This window comes from Bufo gargarizans, chromosome 1 (genome assembly GCF_014858855.1).
Source record: "Bufo gargarizans isolate SCDJY-AF-19 chromosome 1, ASM1485885v1, whole genome shotgun sequence".
Taxonomy (NCBI): Eukaryota; Metazoa; Chordata; class Amphibia; order Anura; family Bufonidae; genus Bufo; species Bufo gargarizans.
The window spans coordinates 751,561,216-751,579,566 of NC_058080.1; the positions used below are offsets into that span (position 1 = coordinate 751,561,216).

General features: G+C 43.0%; 1 protein-coding gene across 1 annotated transcript in view; it reads right to left on the reverse strand.

Moving 5' to 3' along the window:
• LOC122925098 (oocyte zinc finger protein XlCOF6-like) overlaps positions 1-18,351 on the reverse strand; it is an 818,943-nt gene that overhangs the window by 371,618 nt on the left and 428,974 nt on the right. The gene's annotated exons all lie outside the window — the stretch shown is intronic.

An 18,351-nucleotide genomic window follows, 5' to 3' on the forward strand; every position in this document is an offset into this window, starting at 1 on the left:
TTCTAATCTGATAGGGCGTTAAATCCATAGGGTGGAAAAGACCTAATATTGCCTGCGCAAAACAGCGGTTCAATTTAATCTTATATCTATTGTATAGATCTTCATTAATGCTGGTCCAAAATCCACTTATTTCTGGGCAATTCCATAGCAAGTGACTAAGACCAGCATTTTCAGCCAAGCACTTCCAACACGTATCCCTTTTTTCCCTGTATGTTTTGGCGAGGAAGGCGGGGGAGTAATACAGGCGGTGTACAATCCTAAACTGGATTAATCTATATTTTTGGGATATCGATACTTTTTTTATATTTCGATATACTATGTCCCAGTCAACAGCACTTCCTGCGCCTAATTCAACTTCCCAGCCTGCCTCGATTTTAAATGTTGTTATTTCTCCTAAACAGTCCTGAAATCTACGATATATTTGAGAAAGAGTAAGTTGTGTATCCCGAAATTTAAAACAATAATCCAGAAAGGAATTTGCCCTAGTGATCAAGAGGTTTTTAGCCTGAGTGCTCGTGTATGCATGTCTGATTTGTGCATATCTATATCTATATAAAAAGGTGTTTGAACCCTTTATTAATTCATCAAAAGGGATAATACTACTGTGGTATATTATTTGAGTTAAGCGGTTAATACCACGTGAATTCCAATAATTGAATCTTCAATTAACATGAACTCTTTTAGATTGCGATTGTGCCAAAGTGGAGTGAAAGAAGTGAGACTACTTACGCCCAATATCTTTTTAATCTTATTCCAAACCCTATCTAACGTGTCGCTGATTTAACACAGTTTTTTTCTTTTTCCCGGATGCCCAGTCTCCAAAATAGAAAAGATATCTCCATAAGGCCCCTGAAAGTCCCTAGACAGGATATTCAGTAGCGTCACCGACTGATGGTCCCCCCCCGCCCCACCCACCACATTATCTGAGCTGCAATGTAGTATCCCTGAAGGAATGGCAGGGAAAGGCCACCATCTCTCTCAGAGAGACAGAGATATTTTTGTTTGATCCTGACCCTTCCCCTCCCCCAGATTAGATCATTTAACAATCTATCTAGCAGCCCAAAATCTAATCTTTTCCTTCACCTTATTAATCATGGGAGTTATATTTAGGAGGTTATATCTGGTCAGATCTGCACTAATTCTAATGCCCAGGTATCGAATAGAATCGGTAAGGCCGAATGGCCTAATGCCTGATACTCCATCAGGAGGAATTCGAACTAGGGGGGGGAGTTCTTACTTATTCCAGTTCACTTTATATCCTGATAGGGAACCGTATTCTTCCAAAATATTGATAACAGGTGGGACTCCCTTCCATCCCTGCCTCAGGAAAACAAGAATATTGTCCGCATACAGACTAATTTTATCTTCTTCTTCTCTCCCTCCAAAACCAACGATCTCTTTAGACTGTCTAATTCTACATGCAAGAGGCTCTAAGGCCAGGGAGAATATCAGAGGTGAAAGGGGACACCCCTGCCTAGTGCCTCTCTGTAGGGGGAACTGTTCTGAATCAATCCCATTTATCTTAACACTAGCCGTGGACCCAGAGTAGAGCAGCTGTATCCATTTAATAAAATGTTCACCCAGGGTTCCCCATAGGAAGGGCCACTCCACCCTGTCAAAGGCCTTCTCGGCATCCAGAGACAGGATGGAGCGGTCCTCTCCGTCCCCAACGTATATATGAAAAGGAAGGCTCTGCGAATATTGGATTGTATATTTCGTTTTGGGATGAATCCTGTCTGATCCGGGTGGATCAGACAGTGTATAACCCCCCTCAGCCTGTTAGCAAGCAGTTTGGCAAGTATCTTGTAATCAGTGTTAAGTAATGAAATTGGGCGATACGATCCAACTTCAGTCTTATCTTTGTCCTTTTTCAAAATTAGAGAGATGGAAGCCTCCCTCAAGGAAGGGGGAAGTGATCCATTCCTCCAAGATTCACTAAACGTTTGAAGAAAGAGAGGCAATACCGTTTTACGATGTACTCTATATATTTCAAAGGGCAAGCCGTCTCGCCCCGGGGCCGTGTTATTTTTTATACTATCTACCGCGGCCTCCAACTCTTCAAGAGTTATTGGCAAATTTAATTTAGAACAATCTTGGTCGGAGAGGCGAGGGAGTACAACTTTGTCCAAAAAATTAACCGAAACTCCATCTTCCAGATCTGACTGATATAATTTAGTAAAGTGTTCTGTAAAGGCGGATTTAATATTTAAGTGATCATTAGTTAAGGCACCGGAAAACAACCTAATTTGTTTTATCGAGGTTTGGGTCTTTTGATTAGCGACTACAGATGCCAGCAATCTGCCTGTTTTCCCTTTTTCAAAGAAGGCCCGCTGTCCTGCAAAGAAGGCCTTATGTCGCGCTTTTTCATATAAAAAGGTCTGATGTTCCCTCTTTGCCTCTATTAATAATAATCAGGCAATTTCCCCATTCTGTCTAGCCAAATCTACCTCCAAAGCGCCCACCCTCTCTGACAATTCTTTTTCAGTCTTAGCATATTCCAGCCTTTTTTTTTTTATCCTCTTACAGTATACCCCTCTTATCATAGCTTTACCATCCACTCCCTTCCTAACTCTACATTGGGTCCCGCAGCAGTGAAACAACCCTCCCCACCCCAGCTCCCCCTTCCCATGGTGCACGAGACCCATGCTCCTCTTACACATTGCCTAGGCCTCCTACCTCCCCTCTACCCACCCGGTCCCCCCCCCCCCTCTCCTCCCCTCGCTCCTCACCATTTCTGTCCTATTATATATGCAATAAGGAAATCAGCTTAGATCCAAAGACTAAAATGGCTACTTTTAAATAATTCATATTTGGCCGCAAAGGAGGAAAAAAGAAAAAAAAAACGCACAGCAGGGGTTCTCATAACCCTGGCATCCAACCAAGCAGAAGCCTCCTCAGAGCTTGAAAAAAAAAAAAAAAAAAAATGACAGAATCATTGTATACTATTCTTAATTTGGCCGGGAATAGCATTGAATATTTAATATTGGCATTAATAAGGTGTTTCTTAATCTCCCCGAATTGCCTTCTTTTAAGCTGGGTAGAGAAAGAATAATCAGGGTAGATTGAAATTTTGTTTCCATTGTACACCAAATCGCCTAGCTCTCTCTTTCGCCACAATATTTTATCTCGATCACTAACACACAAAATTTTAGCGTGGAGGGGCGCCAGGGGGCGGCATTTTATTAGGGGCCCTATGTGCTCGTTCAACCATAAATAATGATGAAAAGGATTCTTGGCCCAGAGATTCCCCCAACCATTACTGTATAAATCCCCCTGGGTCATCCCCCTCTGATCCTTCAGGGAGGCCTATCAATCAGATATTCCCCCTGTGTGACCTATCCTCTAAATCGGTCAATTTTTCTTTAAGGGCCCTATGCTCTAAATCAATCATCTAAATTTTTTTCCCCATTAAAGAAACTTAATTTTTAGTGACAGTTAAAGATTGTTCCGTTTCATTTGCCCTATAACGGATTTTATCCATATCGTCCCTGAGAAGAGAAATGTCAGTTTGCATAGAGCATACAGTGGTTGTGAGTGTTCCTAAGGCTTGGTTAGTAATTTTTAGGGTGTCCAAAATGTCCCCCAATTTTTGCTTGATTGTGTCCACACGCGAATGAATCCGGTTATCCATATCTTCCTTGTCACTATAATCGGAGGGCATTACGGTTTTTCTAGGCTCTTCCTTTTCCTCTTGTGTGGGGGAAGATCTTAGATACCTCTCTATATTGGGTCTAGGACTTTTATTTTCTGACCCTTTTGGGGACATAGTACCCAGAGATTTCCTTTTTTGAGCTTTGGGGTCATATTCACACCTTTAGGCGCTAAACTACGCAGCCTAGCCTAGGCCACAGTGATTCCCCCTGACTCCACTGCTCCTTCAGAGTGGCCCTTTAGATGTATTAGTGGGCCCCTCTAACTAAGCCCAAGGATTCACTCGTACCCCCTAGATCATTCAAGGGTGTTACTTTGTTAATATTGTTAAGGTGCTGCCCGTGATGACTTCTCAATTAGAGGCCTTTTACTATAGCGTACAGTTAGTTGATTAATTATTAGTAACAGAGTTAAGCAGTTAACCGGGTGACTTTCACCCTACTTGCCCATCCTAAACGTGGTCAGTCAATGGATCCGGATCCGCAAGTGGCTCCAATTCACAGACAAATGGATACAGTCCCACTCGTCAGCTTCTCCAAAGTCCGCTACCCTATGGACAACACGGGAGGACAACGCCAATCTGGAGTTCCTCAGCGGCTCATAGGCTCATAGGGGCTCGCAACCCCAGCAGGTCAGTTGTCTCTTCCCGCTACTGAAGTACTTCATCCATGCAGCCGACCGGATTAGTGCTTCCCTGGGGGCATGCAGCGTAAAGGCCTGCTGCAGTGCTCTCTCACTGCACACAGCTGGTCGCGCCCACCCTCCTGAGGCTCTTTAGTAGTTCAGGTGCCGTGCTGGCAGGCCGCAGTGCCCTCTCACTGCACACTACACACCCGCTGCTTAGCACCAGAAAACTTGCCGTTGGTCCGTCCATATCACAGGTCACCAGGTGGAGTATCGATATTAGGAACAAGGTACCAAGCCAAAATAGTGCAGAGGCCAATGCTCCGTTCAGCCCGACGGCCCGGCATTAACATCGCACCGCAAATCAGTCAGCTGTGGCAAGGAAGCGAGGAGAGAGAGAGGTGCGGGCGGTTGGAGGTAGGAAGGGGGGAGGAGCCTGCAGCATGCTCTACATCATGCTGCGCACTCACTTATCTCCACCAAAGTGACAGCTAAAGTCCAAGATAAGCAGGAGATGTCAGTGTTAGAAATCGAATGGGGAATTATTGTGGGTAAAACCTGCTTTTACTTTCACTTTCAGCTACATTCACTACTCCCTGATTTCTAACAGTGATATCTTCCTATGTAGTGAAGATAATGCTGTCAGGTATTCTGGTATTGTTTGAAAGCTTGGAATGCCAGATTTCAAACAATACAAACCCCATATCTCTACCTGTTACCAACCCAGAGATCAGAGCAGCTAAAGCAGCCCCCCCCCCCCCCTCCACTTCAGTCTGGAGGAGGAGGGGGGCAGTTGCAGAGCTGACAGGCTGTAGAAAGGAAATAATGCTAAAAAATATAGAGTAATGTGGCATTATCATCACTGTAGTGACCCACGTAATAAAGCTATGTTATTACCACGCAGTGAACGCCATAAATAAATTCCACAAAATAATGCAAAAGTTGAATTTTTAAAAAATCTTTCCCCTAAAAATAAAATAAGTTATTTAATACAATACAGTATGGAACAGATGTATTTGAACACCCTGCGATTTTGCAAGTTCTCCCACTTAGAAATCATGGAGGGGTCTGAAATTCACATTGTAGGTGCATTCCCGCTCTGAGAGACAGAATAAAATAAAAAAATCTAACTTAGTAGCACCTGTCTGAGCTCTTTAAAGACACCTGTCCACCCCACAGTCAGTCAGACGCCAACTACTACCATGGGCAATACCAAAGAGCTGTCAAAAGACACCAGAGACAAAATTGTGGACCTCCACAAGGCTGGAAAGGGCTACGGGCAATTACCAAGCATCTTGGTGAAAATAGATCAACTGTTGGAGCAATTGTTAGAAAATGGAAGAGGATAAAGACGACTGTCAGTCTCCCTCGGACTGTGGTTCCATGCAAGATCTCACCTCGTGGGGTATCACTGATGATAAGAAAGGTGAGGAATTAGCCTAGAACTACAAGGGAGGAGCTGGTCAATGACATGAAGAGAGCTGGGACCACAGTTTCAAAGGTCACTGTCGGTAGAACACTACGCCGTCATGGTTTCAAATCATGCATTGCACGGAAGGTTCCCTTGCTCAAGTCATCACACGTCCAGGCCCGTCGGAGGTTTGCCAATGACCATCTTGGATGATCCAGAGAAGGCATGGGAGAAAGTCATGTGGTCAGATGAGACCAAAGTAGAACTTTTTGGTCTAAACTTCACTCGTCGTGTTTGGAGGGAAAAGAAGGATTAGTTGCATCCCAAGAACACCATCGCTACTATGAAGCATGGGGGTGGTAACATCATGCTTTGGGGGTGCCTTTATGCGAAGGGGACAGGACAAAAGTAATTAAGGAAAGGATGAATGACTGGGTCTTCCAACATGACAACGACCCAAAGCACACAGCCAGGATAACCAAGGAGTGGCTCCGTAAGAAGCAATTCAAGGTTCTGGAGTGGCCTAGAACAGGCATGCTCAACCTGCGGCCCTCCAGCTGTTGTAAATCTACAACTCCCACAATGCCCTGCTGTAGACTGATAGCTGTAGGCTGTTCGGGCATGCTGGGAGTTGTAGTTTTGAAACAGCTGGAGGGCCGCAGGTTGAGCATGCCTGCAATAGAACATCTTTGGAGGGAGCTGAAACTCTGTGTTGCTCAGCGACAACCCCCGAAACTTGACAGATCTAGAGGAGATCTGTGTGGAGGAGTGGGCCAAAATCCCTGTTGCAGTGTGTGTGCAAACCCGGTCAAGAACTACAGCAAACGTTTGACCTCTGTAATTGCAAACAAAGGTGTTCAAATACTTATATTCAGCAGTGCAAGAAAAATACATTCTTTAAAAATCATACAATGTGATTTCAGAGTGGGAATGCACCTACAATGTGAATTTCAGACCTCTCCATGGTTTCTAAGTGAGAGAATTTGCTAAATCGCAGGGTGTTCAAATACTTCTGTTCCTCACTGTATATATACCCCAAAATTGTTCCTAAAAACCTACAACTAATCCTACAAAATAAAAAAAAAGAAAGAAGGAAAAGTTATGACTGCTGAAACACGAAGGGGGAAAATACTATTGGTCCTTTAGGCTAAAATTAATTGTCAGTAAGGGGTTAAAAGTACAATTGTGTCCTCGGAGTTGTGTGCCAACAAGATTTACTGCAGACACACATTAAAAATCTACGATAAAATAATCTACGCTCTGATGCCACACTACTGGCTGGGCAGGAAAGCTTGCCCAGGGTAAACTCAATCAGTTGCGGCCATCACTCAAGTTTGGCTACCCAGTAGTCCAGGGGATCTTAGATCTGGGGTGGCAGGGTGCAGTTCAAGTATGCCACCACCTGCTGGTTCAGGTTCTGCTCCATGTTCTGCTGCTGGGTGGTTTCTTCAGTATGCGGGTGAAGAAAGGTGCTCATTAGAGACTTAAGTTGCTGATGATGGTACTGGTGCTGCTCCTGCCCTCCCCCTCCAGCAGTTATGCCAGTGGAGCGTGAGTATAGGGCTTCCCCCCAGTCAGACCTTTGTGTGGATGGGCGATGGCACACATAAGCAGCAACCAACCAACCGACTATATAGGATGTCTTGTAAGTAGTTCCGTTTTTTATCCCTCGCAGCAGTTGTAAAAAAGGCCCCCATTTGGGCTTGTAGCAAGAGTCCAACATTGTGGAGAGCCAGTAGTCATCCCTCTGTGGAATGGTGATTAATGCAGCAGTCACTATGCAAGCAACTCAGCATGCATCTCGCTATTTGCACAAGGGAATCAGAGAGTGACTCCCTGCCTCCATCTTTACTGCATACTGCCACGGCCTGTCTAACCCTAACCCATCTGCCTGTTCTTCCTCATCGCCCTCCAGCTCCATATGCTCATTCTGAACCTCGGGCAGATAAACCATCTATTTCCGTATACAGTTCCTGAGAGTTAATGTCTTCCTTCTCCTCCTCTGCCAGTTCAGCCCCCACAGGGCTCAGGTGGCCATGAAATGTAGGCGCCATGTCTCCTGTCCCCTGGCCAGCCAGATTTATCAGCATCTGCCCCAAGACATGAAGGAGTTGAATCAAATCTTTCATCCCGTAGTCCTGGCACCTGACAAATAAAGTGGCCTCCTCAAAGGGCCTCATAAAACGGCAAGTGTCATGCATAAGCTGACACTGGCTAACGTAAATTTACACAGGAGAGTATCCTTGTCCGCCTGCATCATCAAGAAATCGTTCACGGCCTTCCTCTGCTCATATATTCGGTCCAACGTGTGGAGGATGGAGATTATGGGAACAATACATATGAGGCAATGTTTTGAAGGTTAAGAGTGGCTGAAGTGCATGCACAGGTTCCTGGCCATTTACAAGATGTCTTGCAGTTGGTTGTAAAACCTGAGGAACCAGTTTATAACCATATTAAAGATGTGCACGATGCAGGGCGCATGGGTCAGCCCTCCTTGACACAGTGGCGAAACAATGTTCTTCTCATTATTGGTTTTGATCTTCATTTGGTAAAGAGACAGCCAGAATTCAATTTCTTGGTTGATGACACCAAGCAGTCCCGGTGGGACTCCATTTGCCAAGGCTGGCCAGGGGCAGAACAGCGTGACACCGCCGTACTCTGCATAGGTGGTATGCTGGAGGACCACTCAGAACTGTGCTTACAAGGTGGAGGAGGACATTGGGGCAGTAATCACAGCTTGAGAACATGGAGGCAGCATTACCATTACCTGGCCAAGTTGCTGGTGTGCCTGGGCAGGAACCACATTTACCCAGTGGGCCGTAAAGGACATATATTGTCCTTGACCATAGTTACAGCTCCACACATCGATGCTACCAAGAATTTTGCCAGACACCGACAGCCTCAAGGACTGACCCACCTTCTGCTCAACATACACTTGCAGAGCTGGTACAGCTTTTTTAGAAGAGGAGTGACGGCTTGGGACTCTCCACCTTGGCTTGGCACAAGCCATCAGTTCTTTGAAATAAGCAGTGTCAACTACATGGAAAGAAAGGAACTGTAGTATCAGAAACTTGACCAGGAGAAGATTCAGCTTCTGCTCTGTTGGATGAGTGCACACATACTGTTGTCTCTCGGTGATCGATTGCTGGCGAAACACATGACGAGGAGGAGGAGCATCGGGACCAGTGGACGATGGGAAGGAAACACAGCTCCCTTCTGCTGAGGTGGTGGAGCCCTGACAGCTGGAGAAGGTTTGGGGGCCGCTGGCAGATGAGTCAGGCTGTACCACTACATTAGTGCCACGATTTTCCAAGGCCACTTCATAGTGATGCTCCATGTGTTGATGCAGGGCCGTGGTGACAACATTGGCAGCCTGGCCGTGCTTCACCTTCTGCCCACAGATCCTACATATGGCCATGCTTACGTCCTCTGGCAACTTTATAAAAAATGTCCACACCGGCGAAAATGGCATTTTACCCCCACCACTGCATGGTGACTGCCTGTATGAAGCTGTGCACTGCTAGTTGTTTCTGGACAGGGAGGCTCCTGAGTAGTGGTCTACCCCGAGCATGTTTGGCTCCAGATCTCACACTGCTGCCATCCTGTTGGCTCATGGCCACGCTTGCACTCTGCTAGCTCAGCAGAACGCTGCCACCCTGATGCTGTCTCTCACATGCAAGCTGCCTCACCCCCTGATGATGATGAAGCCCCCTCTTCACCCAGCTCCCATGTGCGAGCAGCTACATCATCATTCACTACTATCTGCTCATCACTTATGTCACCCTCACCAGTCTCATGGCCGCATCCCTGATCGCTCGCAAGACACATGCTCCCACGCAACTCTCATCGCTGCTACTAACTTGCCTACAGGAGGAAGCAGCAGACCTCCTCCAACTCCGCGCTGGGCAGTAGCTGCTGACTGTCCTCAGTAATATCTTCAGAACAGGTGAGGGAACAGAGCTTGTTCATGGGCCATGCCAATTTAGTGTGGTGTCAGAGGAACCCACAGTCCTCCTGATGTCAGTTAAGATAATGTTGAAGACTTAGTAAACCATTCCAGGACAGTGGGATTGGTCATCAAACCACGACCACTGGATGACATTGGCAGCTCTGGCCTGTTGCTATAGCTGCTGTTACCACCACCCCTTCTTCTTCTGCTATTTCTGCTGGCTTCAGCTAAATTTCTTCCACTTCCCATTTCTTTGGAGGGCCCTGGCACCCCTTTGTTGGACATACTGTACGGTAACTGTATATGTAAAATAAGTTATTCAATTTCAAGGTGGACACCCCACTAACAGTTATATTACACAGGTTATTCCCCCCCCAATATGAGAATCAAGGCCTAATGGAATTGCTTAGCTATGAAATCAGGTGGACACCACGCTAACGGTTATATTACACAGGTTATTCACCCCAATATGAGAATCAAGGCCTAATAGAATTGCTTATCTATGAAATCAGGTGGACACCAGGTATAAAGTCTCATTAGGTTCTTAGTAGGTTCTTCTTAGAAGCGTTGAGATCCAGGTCACGGCACCAAGCCTACAGCAATACGAAACTCTTGAACAAATTATTTTCAGGAACGTTCTTATGTTTGTTAGAGGCAGAGGAGCAAGGCAGGTAACAGGAAGTAATATAGGCGGCAGGCAGAATATAGCAACGAGGTATAGTGATGTTCATGACAGTGCTTACAATGGCAATGGTAAACGTCCTATCTCTCCTAACAGGAACTTTTATAACCAAGAGAACAAAGAAGAAAAATTAGCATAACTTAAGTTTGCTGCAGTGTAGAACATTACTATATATAAAAAAAAGTCACTCCTCCTATATACTTCACAGTTCTTAATTAGTTAAACGTTTTTGCTATCTGACAACATCCAAACATGAATATGCATAAGGAAAACTAAAGGCAGGTTTAGATGCTCCGATGTCACAGCCGACAGTCAGCTGCTCGCTTAGTGAAGGAGACTGCTGCATTTACCTGCAGCGATCACCTCCACAGTATGAGAATGAATTATCGATATTGCGATCACTTCCCCATACAGCTGAATTGTTTCTGGGCAACAGATTGCTATTTAGACCGCACGATCTGCTTCCCAAAAATTATGATTGATGTACCTGTACGAATGACAGGATCACCTGATAAGCAAGCATTTTGCTCGTTCATCGGGTGAATAACGGCGCATTTAGAAGGGCAAATTGTTGGGAACAAGAGTTCACAGGAATGTTCGTTCCCGATAATCTGCCCGACAATCAAGCCATGTAAATCCATCTTTACACCTCTTTATACTTCATAATAGTTCATTGCCTAAGAATTTTCTAGCACGTATGAACATGAATATCTAGTGTACTTTAACCTTTGATCCATTGTCCTCTGATCTCATTGTCAGTTCACAAATCCATCACTTACACTCCATGATTTCATGGCTAGTCCTAATCAGAAAACATATGGTTTAACCGATCACCTGGGGACCTATCAGAATAATTCACTAATAACCAAGCTATTTCCTCATTTAGCTCTTTTCAGAATTTTGAGGTAGAAATATAAAATATCCGACTGAGACAATATGGCGAATGGGTAGTATCCCACACAATGTTGTGCTGTGTCCTCACTGCATATAGCATCAGGATGTAGTGCACGTAGTAATGCACCTGATGTCTGATCTAAGGTCTGATGAGGATTCGGGGTATGATCTGGGTGGGGGGGGGTCTGATCTGAGTTTTCATACAATTTACGGGTCTGGTCTGAGGTCTGGTACAGATTGGGGGACTGATGTGAGGTCTTGAGCGGAACATTCTCTATAGCCATCGGTAGATATGAGCAAATCGAATCAGACGAAGTGGAATTCGATCCGAATTTCTGAAAAAATTTAATTCGCAACAAATGCGAATTTCCTCGCGCTGCAAGGAAACTAATTGCAATTTTTCCTAAAATGGCGGCTACAATGGCAGCTACACGTGTGAGGACATGGGGGAAGAAACTCTGGAAAGGTGGGCTGATCCATAATGCCACGCATGCAGCCAATCAGCCCTGTGATGTCACAGCCCTAAAAACACGTGCAGGGAAAGGATAGGGAGGAACCATTTCACAGCATCTTAGTGCAGGGAGAGACATCTGAAGTCGCTAGGGACAGTGCTAGAAAAACCTCATTGTTAAAAAAAAAAAAAAGCTATTTACAAGTGCAGGGAAACATTATTTAGGCATCCAAACAGCCATTATACAGCTCTGGCATTCCAGCAATTTGTTCTTGTTATTGGGGTGCAAGTGCTATGTTGAAAAGTCTTTAGTGGCTTATCTCTGTGGAAAAAGAAAAATATATACGCATTTCACTTCTGCATTTATTTGTGTTGAAAGAGTTTAGTGGCCTATTTCAGTACAAAAAGGAAAAATATATACGCATTTCACTTCTTCAGTTATATGTTGTGAAAGACTAAAGTGTACTATTTCAGTACAAAAAGGAAAAAAAAAAATACACACCACTGGTGAATTTATTTCAGCTAAAAGCATTTAGTGGCCTATTTCAGTACAAAAAGAAAAATATATTCTCTTCACTTTTTCAATTATATGTGTTGAAAGCATTTATTGGCCCATTTCAGTACAGAAAGAAAATTATATTTGCACTTCACTGGTGCATTTCTTTCTGTTAAAAGCGTTTAGTGGCCTATTTCAGTAGAAAAAGAAAAAATATATTCTCAGTTCACATCTGCAGTTATTTGTAACAAAAGCGTTTAGTGGTCTATTTCAGTACAGAAAGAAAAAAATATACGCACTTCACTGGTGCACTTATTTATGGCAAAGGCGTTTAGTGGCCTATTTCAGTACAGAAATAAAAATATATTCTCCGTTTACTTTGGCGGTTATTTGTGTTGAAAGCATTTAGGGGCCTATTTCAGTACAAAAAGAAAAATATATTCTCAGTTCACGTTGGAGGTTATGTGTGTTGAAAAGATGTCTGGGAGTCAGCAGGGTGGCAGCAGTGGGAGGTTGGGAGCCAAATGTGCCCGGGGTAGAACACTTACGGACGTGTGAATGGACCCTCATAGTAAAATTATTAAAGGTTACGTTTTATCTTTATGTATATTCTAATGGATTGCCTTCCTTGTACAATGTTATAATATACTTTCTATGTTAGAAAGTATATTATAGTGCATTTGTATTGTGCGGCAGTTGTGTGCAGTTCTGCTACGATCCTGCAGGTATATAGAGGGACAAGCGTTATTGGAACAAATAATTTCTACTAGTGTGATATACCAGTCATCCCCCCCAAAAAATTATTGAAGCGGGGTAAAAATTATTGAAGCGGGGTGTTATATACCAATATACTTTATAGTGCATTTGGGTACTGTATAGTACATTTGCGCATGCGCGTACGTGAAAATTACATTGCCGATATTTCGCATTGAAAAAAATAATAAAATGGAGATCGCAAATTCAAATAATACATCTGGTATGTCACTGTCCATGTTGTGGGACTATTTGTGCACTTCTAATAATTATTTATTGGCTGCAAATATCAGCTGAAGGTTTTTCAGGTTCGCCTGCCATTAAAATGAATTGGACCCACCGCGAACTTGCGGTTAGCGAACATTTGAGCGAATTCGCGAACCATCCCGGCAGATGTTCGTCCATCACTACTGCTGACACCCTCTACACTCTGTCCGGGGGGCTCTACTTGTACAAGCGTTTAATAGAACAGGTTCTGTAGACATCTATGTGGAATCAGCTGGTGACAGTGTAAAAGGAGTGTGCTTCTTCTTGGCGCTAACATCATACTTGAGTTATTTGGTCAGTTTTGGCCCCGTCTCTGCCCTAATAAGTGAAGTGTGCAGTGATTCTAAGAGTGACGCCTGTCCTCTGCATGTCATCCGGACTCGCTGTATAATTTCCCTACTAGAGTTTTGCAGACACCTGGATGTTCGGGTTCGACGGGTTCGGCTGAACTTCACAAAAAAGTTCGAGTTCGGGACCCGAACTTGACCCTGAACCCGAACCCCATTAAAGTCAATGGGGAACCGAACTTTTGAGCACTAAAATGGCTGTAAAAATGTAATGGAAAGGGCTAGAGGGCTGCAAATGGCATCAAAATGTGGTTAAGAGCATGACAAGTGCTCTGCAAACAAATATGGATAGAAAAATGACTTTAAATAACATAAAATACATAATAATAAAAAATAATATTCTTGATCTAGGAGGACGAGGTCCATATAGAGTAGGAGGTAGAGGAGGAGGTGGATGTGGCGGTGTAGGTAGAAGCGGCGGTGGAGAAGGTAGCCTACACTGCTTTTTGTTTTTAATTTTTTTTAAAATTTTTTAATTGGGGCGCACCCCAAAACATTGGGAAATATAACCTGTGATAACCCCCTCCAGTCGTGCTAAACACACGTTCAGATAATACACTAGTTGCAGGGCAGGACAGCACCTTCAAGGCGCAAAGGGCAAGATCAGGCCATGTGCTGAATTTGGAGACCCATCAGTCAGTTCGTGTAGGCGTGTGCACACATACTGCGCTACCATGTCGCACGTCACCGTGATGTCCACGATCCATTTGGATATCTTCTCTATTAACTTTCGATGTTCTTTTCTGAGCCTACCATGTTGATCATGGTTATCGGGTTTCCACGCTGGAGAGGGAGCGTGACAAAGAGAAACCACATCCAAGGGAGATCAATGGATGAAATTGAATTGTGATCGAGCAGAAATATGGGAAAAGTTATTAAAGCAGAAGAATCTAAGGACAGGAAGGGGCGCGCAGCAATTACCCACTCCCGACTTGGGGAGGTAGTGACGATGAATAACAATACAGGACTCTTAAGATGCCCTGTTATTGGAATGATTAATAAAAAATTATAGGGAATGTCACTGGGGTATTTAGGATTTGGAAACGTTAGACAGGAGAGGCCCTGCTGCCGCTTTGTTGACTCTAGATAACTTCTGCCTGATCCCACGTCACCGTGATGTCCACGATCCATTTGGATATCTTCTCTATCAACTTTCGATGTTCTTTTCTGAGCCTATCATGTTGATCACGGTTATCGACGAATCAGGGTTCAACGCGTGTGAGAAAGAGAGATCACATCTTAAGGGAGGTTAATTTTTTTTAATTAAATATGATCGAGCGGAAAAGTGGGACAAGTTATTAAAGTTTAAGCATTGAATGAAAGGAGGGGGCGCGCATCAATTAAATAAGAATTTTTAAAATTTTATTCCCTGTCACCTATGCAGAGCAGGGGTTTTGTATACGGCAAAATTGGTAAAATGTCACCTTGTAACAGACGATTTTTAGAAATTTAGGTCCCTATCACCTATGCAGAGCAGGGGTTTAATCACGGCAAAAATGGTCAAATGTCACCCAAGAATGTAACAGACAAATTAATGAAATGTTACCTGTCTACTAGGTAGAGCAGGGGTATATCACATCCAAAAATTGGTGAATTTCATCCGAATATGTAACAGACAAATTAGTGAATATTTTTTTTACCTGTCTACTAGGTATAGCAGTGGTATATCACACCCCAAATTGGTAAATTTCACCAGAAAATTTAACAGACAAATTTGCGAAATTTCATAATATAAAATACGTACAAATAAAAAATAAAATAAACTTGATTTATGAGTTGGAGGTCCATATGGGTAGGAGTAGGAGTTTGAGGAGGTGGTGGACGAGGTAGCCAACATTGGTTTTTGGTTTTAATTTTTTATTAATTAGGGTACACTCCAAAGCAGTGTGAAATATCCAAAATACAACAATGAGCAATATCATCACACAACTACTTTTGGTATGGTTCCAAATTTTACCTCCAAACCAGGGGTACCGCCATGGGGACCAGGTTCGCTCCCAGCTACGCCAATCTCTTTGTGGCACAATTTGAGCACTGGGTGATTGGACCGCGGCTGGGGGACAACCTGGTCCTCTGGCGGAGATATATTGATGACGCTCTCTTCATTTGGAATGGGAGAGAAGATGACCTGAGCGAATTCATTATGGAGCTGAATCGGAATGACCAAAATTTAGTCTTTACTGCAAATATTAGTCAAAAGCAAGTCGAATTTTTGGACCTATGCATTTCTGTAGAAGGACAAAAATTTGTCTGCAGTACATACTGTAAGCCAGTGACCCGTAATAGTTACATCTTACATACGAGTTGTCACCTTCCGCGAACATACCAATGAAGCAATTCAGGCGCCTTAAACGGAATTGTACTTTTGAGAAAAACTTTGAAGAAGAGGCGGAACAAATGAGGAAAAATTTTGATGTTAAACAGTACCCACCATCTCTTCTGCAAAACTCTTTGAACAAAGTAAAAGCGATGGATAGAACTGCTTTCTTGAAAAGAGAAACCTAATATAGAGCAAAAGACAGATGTAGAAGAAGACAAAATAAGACTCATTCTTCCCTTTAATTCTCAATATAGGAAGATTGAGAAAATGATTAAAACACATTGGCATCTTCTTCGTGAAGATAAAGTCATTGGGCATCTTCTACCAGTTATGCCTGAGATTATGTATACAAAAGTCCCCTCTTTGGCACTAAAAATTGCCCAACCATTAAAAACAGAAATTTTACTAAATTTGACAGTATGGCCAAATGGGCAAGCTTACAAGGGTTTTTCCGATGTGGGAGCTGCTCTAATTGTAAAACAACTAAAAACCATAAAAAAACAGAACTAGTGGTATCGACAAGCAACAACTATAGATGGACAGTTAAAGAATTTTTAACATGTAGTACTACGGACGTCATTTACTTGCTTCAATGGACATGTGACAAACAATACATAGGGAGAACAAAAAGGACACTAAAAAAGAGAATTTCGGAACATATTGCCAATATACGCAAGGGATATGAAAAACATACGGTCTCCAGACATTTTAAAACTCATCATAACCAGGATCCGAGTACACTACGATATGTGGCCCTAGAAAGAATACAACCCAACTGGAGGGGAGGGAACTACATTATGCATATGTCCCATGTAGAGTCAAGAAGGATCTTTGAATTTGGCTCGTTAGTTCCGAAAGGTCTTAATGCAGAATTAGAAGTATTTGGCTTTCTATAGGTTGCCTGGGAGCAACGGGACATCAGAGTTTGGCTGTTTCATCCCAGCACCCTGATCTCCCCTTGCTCCCAGGCACCACTATATCCACCACTATATCTACATTCAGCGAGAAGTATTTCTCTGCTGAATAAACATACGAAGAAATGCTAGATAACATACGAAAAAACATACGAAAAACTATACGAACATTTTCTGCTAAGCTATTATGTGAATATTCCCTGTTGAAAAATTATATGAAAAATTATATGAATATATATGTCTTTTTGTCCACCATTTGATCTATGCTTAGTGAAGAGTTTTTCGGCTGAAAGGCTATATGAACATCTTCGGCTGAAAAACCATATAAGCAATTGCTGTAAAAGCATATGAATATTGGTCGATGTTTACAGTTTGAATCCGCTATGTAAGAAAATATATGATAGAGAAAAAAACGCATAGGAAACGCATATGTATTGTTTTTTTCTGTGGTGTGTTTTCATCATGGATGAGATACACTGATATTAGATCTACCAGTGCTATTGGATCCATCATGTGATGAATTTGAATATTTGAGAGAAAAATACACAGAAAACGCATACATGCACTATAGTTTGCTGCGGTGCGGTTTGTGTATACGACGATATTTGACATTTGCCTTTGACTTATAAGTTAGTCTCCATTCCGGAATCCATTCCATGTTTTATTCAAATTTTAAATTAGATCCCAGGTTTTACAAATTATTTTAATTATTTTAATTGTGAACCATATAAAATGTTTGGAGGTGCGCAGTCCGGTAGCTACTGAGGAAGAGGCAAGTAGCCTCGAAACGCGTCTAGCGGACTACGCAATTTTCACATCCAGTACTGGTCCAGACCTAGAGTACAGAAGAATTCTTGTGGATAAAGAGCTATTTGCCAATACAGATACCTACGGCAATATACTGCAACATAGGACCTGGACATTCGCAATACCAATTGTTACTATGGTATAAGGACCTGTGTACCACGTGATTGGGCGTTTGCATCAGCTGACCTGACCACCTGACCCGCTTATCAGGATCACCTGACCCAAAACACGCCCTTCAAGCAACGGAGCTGTGCACTCCAAACTACACTCATTCAGCGTCTTGGTGACTATACCTTTCACCGCTCCATGCAAGTACACCACCCAGCGAATTTGCCGACATATCAACGCAATCAATACTACGGAGTGGTAAGAGTCTCATAGAGACAATCTGATTGAGTTTGGCAGCCATCTATGCAGACGCTAATGGGCAGCTTATGAGAGAAGTGGAGTGTATCTATTCTTTGCCACAGCTGGATATTGCTACGCAATTATTGCGATACAACTCAGGAAACTGTATACATCAGAATCTGCACTAATCGAGAGTGCCACCTTTGAACACTTTCTGCTTGGTCATTTAGTGATATTTTATGTTTATGTATTTTATTTGCAATTATTGAGTGTTTTTACACACCGGGTGATAACTAATATGTATACAATTTTTTATTTATGTAAGTTTTACACAATGATTTCATTTTTGAAACAAAAAAAATTATGTTTTAGTGTCTCCATAGTCTGAGAGCCATAGTTTTTTTAGTTTTTGGGCGATTATCTTAGGTAGGGTCTCA